Source organism: Phascolarctos cinereus, unplaced genomic scaffold, assembly GCF_003287225.1.
Source record: "Phascolarctos cinereus isolate Bilbo 61053 unplaced genomic scaffold, phaCin_HiC Scaffold_439;HRSCAF=1055, whole genome shotgun sequence".
NCBI classification, from domain to species: Eukaryota; Metazoa; Chordata; class Mammalia; order Diprotodontia; family Phascolarctidae; genus Phascolarctos; species Phascolarctos cinereus.
The window spans coordinates 1-7,093 of record NW_027555779.1 but is presented as its reverse complement, the minus strand read 5'-3'; the positions used below and the strand labels follow the sequence as shown (position 1 = coordinate 7,093).

Sequence of the window (7,093 nt, the reverse complement as noted above, 5' to 3'; positions counted from 1 at the left end):
TCCACCATCTTGGCTCCACCTTGGCAAAGCCTGTTGATACCTATTTTGCTGCCATCTTCTCTCTCAAGAAGAATGTTCTTCAAAGTAAAGAATGAACAAGTATGGTTAAGAAGGCAATTAAGCCTGACATAGTTGAAGAGATAAGAAATAACATCTGAGCCCTTTAACATGAGGTCAAGCCTACTGACAATCTGATCTCCACCACAACCTCCTCTCAGGTTGAATTTGGAGATTTGCCCTCCTTGCTAAACACACACTCATGGGCCAACAGAAATTTGATTGTTGACAGCCCATGACCCCAACAAAATGAGCTGGACAAAAGCCTTCCCTATTCCCATTCTCCTTATGTAATTTAGTGCCAGTTTAGGGTCAGGGACAGAGTCTAAAACAAACAAAAAACAACATAATAACCTCTTGATTGCTAAACTAATCAGAGTTAATGGAAAAAAATCCTGTTTGCCTACAAGGACTAAATGTTTATTGGCTGGGCATTCCCACCCCTTGCTTTCTACCAATGATGATAAAAGTCTGCCATCTGAGCTGATACCTCTGAGAGTTGTAGGACCATCTGTCAGGAATGGATCCTTGGGGACTCACCTCTACTGCCCTACTGACTTGTGTTCTTTTGCTGGCTTTTTGTTCTATGGAGCAAGGATTCAAAAGGAGGAAGCTTCCCCAGGTCCCATTCCTCTTCCCATTATTGGCAACATCCTGCAATTGGATTTGAAGAACATGCCTGAATCGTTATCTAAGGTAAAGGGACTGGATTTGGGTTTTGGATCTGGCTGCTTGGGCTGTAGGAGGAGACACAAAGTCTTCAAATAGATAACTGAATCAAGACTCATGGTGATTTAGAATCCTATGTCATGGATGGTGTGAGTCAAGGGCTCTATGAGTGATATCTCCATTAGCAATGATGTTAGGCAAGCAATAGTTGTTTTGCCAAAACTTTGGTAACAGCAGAAGAAATTAAATTACAGAACCAAATATTGGCCCCTTGCAATGCATCACACTAGGCTCTGTGAATACAAAGACAAAAACAAATCATTCAATTAATGAGAACTTCTTCATTAACTTCCATGTGCCAGGCACTGTGCCAGACAGAGGAGAGAAACATGTGGTTAATGCAACTGTCTCTCCTTGAAAAGAAAATAGTTCGGGGCAGGACCTGAGTTCAGATCCAGCATCAGACCAAACACTTCACACTTACTAGCTGTGTGACCCAGGGCAAGTCCCTTAACCCCAATTGCTTAAAAAAAGAAAGAAAGAAAAGACAAAAAAAGAAAAGAAAATAGTTCCTGTCCTCCAGGAGCTTATGTTTTACTAGAGGGATACAAAAAATTCATAGATAACCAAGTAGAAGGTAACTAGAGGACAGATAAAGCATTTGTAAGTGGGGCAGTCAAAAAGTTTCAAGTAGGAGAGAACTCCTGAGCAGGATGCTGAGGGAAGTAACAGATTCTTATTGGAAGAGAGAATGGGAATAAATTCCAGGCATGGTAGACAGTCTGGGCAAAGGCAAGGAGGTTGGAGATAATATAGATAAGAGAGGACATGGCAAGAATGTGAAGTGTGGGATGAGGGGCCATACAAAATCAATTTAGACAATTGGGTTGGAGGCAGCTGTGGAGGCACTTAAGTGCCAAGTCAGGGAGGCAGTAGGAAGCCCCTGCAGACTTTTGAGTAGAGGAATGGCACATTCAGAACTGTGCCACAGGAATAGTAAGTTGTTAGTTGTGCAGATTATTCATTGCAAAGGAGAAATACTAGAAGCAGAGGATTGAACTTGGAAGCCATTGAAAGAATGGATAAAATATCATTTATGAAGTACCTACTATGTGCTCACTATTGTGGAGACAATATAGAGTAAGATATTTTAGATGCATGTCAGTTGCAAAGGCGTTGTGCTTCTTAGGGAAAATTAACAAATTAGTCAGTTGTTTAGTAACTGGTAGTGGTGATGGTGAGGAAGGTGGGGCCCTTCTCTACAGTGACTGCTCCTCATTGAAAGGATGAGTGTTTGGCCTGGACTGAAAGCAGAGCCTAGGTGTAAGGGCAGGAGTCATTGACATGAAAAGGTCAATTACAAAGGCTCTTGAGTAATGGTCCTGGGTCATTTCAGTTATTTTCCAAGGGAATTTGGTGGTAGTTTGATTTTTTCTTTCTTCCCATTCCTTTTTCTCTTTCCCTCAGGGTGATTTATTAGAGTGACTAGTTTGAGTGTCTGTATCACAAGTTTACTACAGTAGTGTAAAGAAGGGGAAGGGGATGAGGGTCTTAACTAGTTTAATGGACAAGTGAGGAGGCAAGATGGAATAGGTGTGGGAGACATGAAGATGAATTCTACCAGACTTGACCATAGCTAATTGGACATAAGTAAGAATGAAAAGTCAAATATAAATCCATGGCCTTAAATCAGGGTTGATGTAGGTTCCTCTAAGAGAAGTCTGCCTCTTGGGGTCCCTGAAGGGAAATGGGTAAGTTTGGAGGAAAGGGTAGTTTTAGGGGAAAACAAATGAGTTGTGTTGTGGACATATTAAGTTTGCAATGCCAATAGGACATCCAGGTTGAGAAATCCATTTCTAAGCAGTTGGCTATGTGGAGTTGAAAAGTGGTCATATGAATGTGGGAATCTTCTGCTTATAAATAATCATTGAAGCCGGAAGTGCTATGATCACCCAGTTAGAAATTGTAATAGCCTCTTGCCTGCGTACATGAACTCATGCATATGGCATGTTATGAAGCAGTTGTGAGGAGAAATTCTCACTTTCTAAAGTTTCACACTGAATTCATCCTGTTTCTTGGCATTTTCACAGCTGGCTGAAAAATATGGCCCCATCTATACTCTTCATATTGGAACCCGCGTGTTGTGGTGCTACATGGATATAACATTATGAAGGAAGCTCTAATTGATCATGGAGATAATTTTATGGATAGAGGAATCTTACCAATGTTTGGAGATGTAGCCAAAGGACATGGTAAGTTTAGTTTTCTGAAAAGAGTCACAGAAAAGCAAAATGTATGGCAAAGTATCTCCAGTAGAACGTCCTCCTCTGGAACATAGTTACTGGTTTCATTTTAATTGTTCTATTCTCAGTACCTAGCAGAAGACCTTCATGTAGTAGGTACCTGGTACCTGACCTGCCATTCTGTCATTGTATTTTAGTTTGAAGTGAATAAAATTAAACTTGATCAATGAACTAAGCCAGAAACTCCATAGCCATCATACACACTGTGCCCTCCCCCTTCCAATGTAAGAATAACCAATGTCCTCTTCTCTTCTACCTAGGACTTATTTTCAGTAGTGGAGAGAGGTGGAAACAACACCGCCAGATTTACCCTGACGACCCTAAGGAACTTTGGGATGGGGAAGAGAAGCGTTGAAGAGCGAGTTCAAGAAGAAGCCCAATGCCTGGTGGAGGAGCTCAGGAAAACAAAGGGTTGGTTTTCAGTTCTTTCTTCCTGGGCATGTAGGGTCCAACTGCTCACCTACTCCCAGTCCTAAATGCTATTTGCTTTGGGAATCATTTTAAAAGTCTCTGCCTTCATCTACTTACCAGATAATAACTCTGCCGCGTCAGAAAACTCCCTTCTTGTTTCTTGTGCTCAGGCATTATAAGTTTATCTAGCCTCCCTATAAGTAAAGACATCGTCCAGGAGAATAATATTCATTAGCCTTTAAAGAACTAAGCACCCTATTTAAGTATGATGCCCATATCCCATCTGATTGGAAACATTTCTATTAAAGTTGCTTTTTCCCCCCTTTGGTAACTTGTCTCCACATTAGGTCAGCCCACTGATCCCACCTTCATCCTTAGCTGTGCACCATGCAATGTGATCTGCTCTATCCTCTTCCGTGACCGATTCAAGTACAATGATGAGAAATTTCTCCATCTGATGAACTTGTTAAATGAAAACTTCCGCCTCATTAACGAACCAGGGATACAGGTAAGGCCAGAACTCTCTTCTTATTCTGTGGTTGTTTGCTGAGTTTCAGCAACAAGATCAATATACCATAGCCTCTCATCTCTTAGCCAAGGTCCCAACGCTCATGAGAACACACACACACACATTCACACACACACATGTCACTCAAGGACAATAACATCATGCAATATCTTTGGCTCTCAATAAGCTATTAGGTAGATATCCTGTTCCTAGTTGGCACCTGCACTAGATTGTAGATCATTAAAATTGAAGTTATATGGAGAAGTGTTTGACTGGCGCCTGGGGTATCTCTTCACAGATGTGACCAAGTAAAAGAGTTATCAAAAAAGAACCTGCCCAGGATATCCAGGAGAGAATAGGAAGGGCAAGCCACTTAGATGAGTAACCTACACTGATTCTGGTGGTGATCTGGCTCTGCCTCTACAATGGATGGACATGTAGGATCAAAACCTTCATCCACTGAAGCCAGAACTGAAGATCCTCATCCAGCTGAAAAACAAGCTTTCTTTTCCTTTGCCTATGTTCTGTTCCAGTTACATTCTGGAATATGTACTTACAGTTTGGAATAGGTACTCTAGCTAAACCCTTCTGTGGTAGAATGTAAATTTTTTTTGAGGATGAAGACTGCTTCATTGTTGTCTATAGCACCATAGCCTAGGACTTGGTTCATAGCGAGTACGGAAAAAATGCTTGATGCATTTTATTAACTTAACGTGAATTGAACTGAATTAATTGGATACCTTGGTGCCTGTTTATCTTCTTTTTTTTTTTCACGTTGGCCATTCGAAGGCAAGTAGATTTCCCCTTAACTCAAATATGAGCTTCTTTTGAACAACGACAAAATATTATGCCATCTGGTCACCTCAGTGGGTAGCACAGCACCAGATAGATTAGTTTTGAGATATTTGACAACTTAAGGTTAGATTTGAGAGGATTTATGAACCTCTTGACAAGGTGGGGATTTGTTTTGCCTCATTATGTGTATTTTCTTGGATGGTTTTGTTTTTCTTTTTTGTTTGTACCAATGTGCAGTGAAGATGAGAGAGAAAATATATTTTGTCAATGAAAAATTTAATTAAATTTAAAAAAAGAAATGGAATCTCTAATTTATAATGAGAGATTTTAAATAGTTTCTTCATGACAGTAAATTCACATGTGTTTGTTTTGGTTTGGGGTGTGTGTATGCAGCTCTACAACTTTTTACCAGCATTCAGAGCATACCTCCCTGGAGAACACAAAAGAATTTTAAAAATTAATGAGGAACTTAAAGATTTCATTTTGGAAAGAGTGAAAGAACATCAGAAGGTCCTGGACCCCAACAACCCTCAGGACTACATTGACTGCTACCTCTCCAAAATGCAGCAGGTAAGATGCATGGGGGAAGCACCTTACCTGTTGAGTAAGGCTGATATTCCAAGGATTCTTACAGGCCACAAGCACAGAAAGGGACATGAGAGAGAACCTCAAAGTACGCACATCCCCCAAGGATGCCACTGGCTTTCTAGTAACTGGTCTTTGGTCTGCTCGTATCCCTTATCTGAAGTCTGGATGGAAAAATGAGATTGGAAGAGTTCTGCTTTTCTGGGTGATGAGCTGGTGATCTGGACTTTCCTGTTTGGAAGGGGATATTGTATTGGAGAGTGATAATAGGAATCAACTAATAAATATTTACCAAGCAACTACTATATGCCAGGCACTCCGCTTAGTGCCAAAGACACAAAAGAGGCAAAAGACAGCCCCTGCCCTCAAAGAGTTCACAGTCTTATGGGGGAGATTATATGTAAACAAATGTATACAAAGTAAGCTCTAAACAGGAGAAATGGGATGCAGAGCAGGGCTTGGAGTCAAAAAGACTTGAGTTCAAAGCCAAATTCAGACACTTCTTAGCTGTGTAATCCTGGGTAAGTCATAATCCTCATTTGTAAAATGGGGATAATAGCATTTGTCTCCCAGAATGGTAATGACGATAATTTTTATAAAGGACGTGGTGAACTTTTAAACATTATATAAATACTAGCTCAAAATCTAGCTATAATTTTCTCTCATAAAATCACTCAAAATTAATTAATTTCAGGAAGGGAACAGTATTAATTTTGCCTCACAGAAAAATGAAGATGATACAGAAGCCTCCCAGAAACCCACAAACCTATTCAGAAAACAAATAAAGCACTTACGGTATCTCATAATCTCCCCAGCTCAGAGTTGTCATCAGGACATCAGCCCAACATTCTAGTTAATCCTTAACTGTCCTCCAGTCCTACATGGTTCCACTCAGACTGATACAGGAAGCTAGGTGGTGGTATGGATAGAGTGCCAAGCCTGAAGTTCAAAAGACTTGTGTTCAAATCTGGAGTCAGACATGGTATAGTATAGTATAGTATAGTATAGTATAGTATAAGTATAGTATAGTATAGTATAGTATAGTATAGTATAGTATATTAATAGTATAGTATAGTAATATTATATATAGTATAGCAAAGCATAGTATAGTATAGTATAGTATAGTATAGTATAATACAGTATAGTATTAATATAATATAAATAGTATAGTATAGTATAGTATAGTATATAATATATATATTAATATAATATAATAATATAATATAATATAATATATATATATATAATATAATATAATATAATATAATATATATAATATAATATAATATAATATAATGCAATATAATATAATATATTTATATATTAAATATAATATAATATAATATAATATAATATAATATAATATAATAATAATATAATATAATATAATATAATATAATATACGTATGTAATATAATATAGTGTAATATAATGTAATATAATACGATAAATACGATACAATAAGTACGATACAGTACGATACAGTACGATACAATACGAAATAATATCATAAATACATATAATATCACATAATATCACATAATATCACATAATATCACATAATATCACATAATATCACATAATATCACATAATATCACATAATATCACATAATATCACATAATATCATATAATATCATGTAATATAATATAGTATAGTGTATAGTATAACTCTGAGCAAGTCACTTAACCTCTGTCTTCCTTCATTTCTTCAGTTGCAAGATGAATATAATAATATCGACCCCTATGGTCATAGTAAAGATCAA

General features: G+C 37.8%; 1 pseudogene across 1 annotated transcript; it reads left to right on the top strand.

The window, feature by feature from the left end:
• Nucleotides 1-525: 525 nt before the first annotated feature.
• LOC110204464 (cytochrome P450 2C23-like) lies at nucleotides 526-5,523 on the top strand (annotated as a pseudogene). The gene is made up of 5 exons (XR_013485583.1): nucleotides 526-753; nucleotides 2,817-2,978; nucleotides 3,290-3,440; nucleotides 3,788-3,948; nucleotides 5,137-5,523. The product of XR_013485583.1 is annotated as a cytochrome P450 2C23-like (transcript).
• The last annotated feature ends 1,570 nt before the right edge of the window (nucleotides 5,524-7,093 follow it).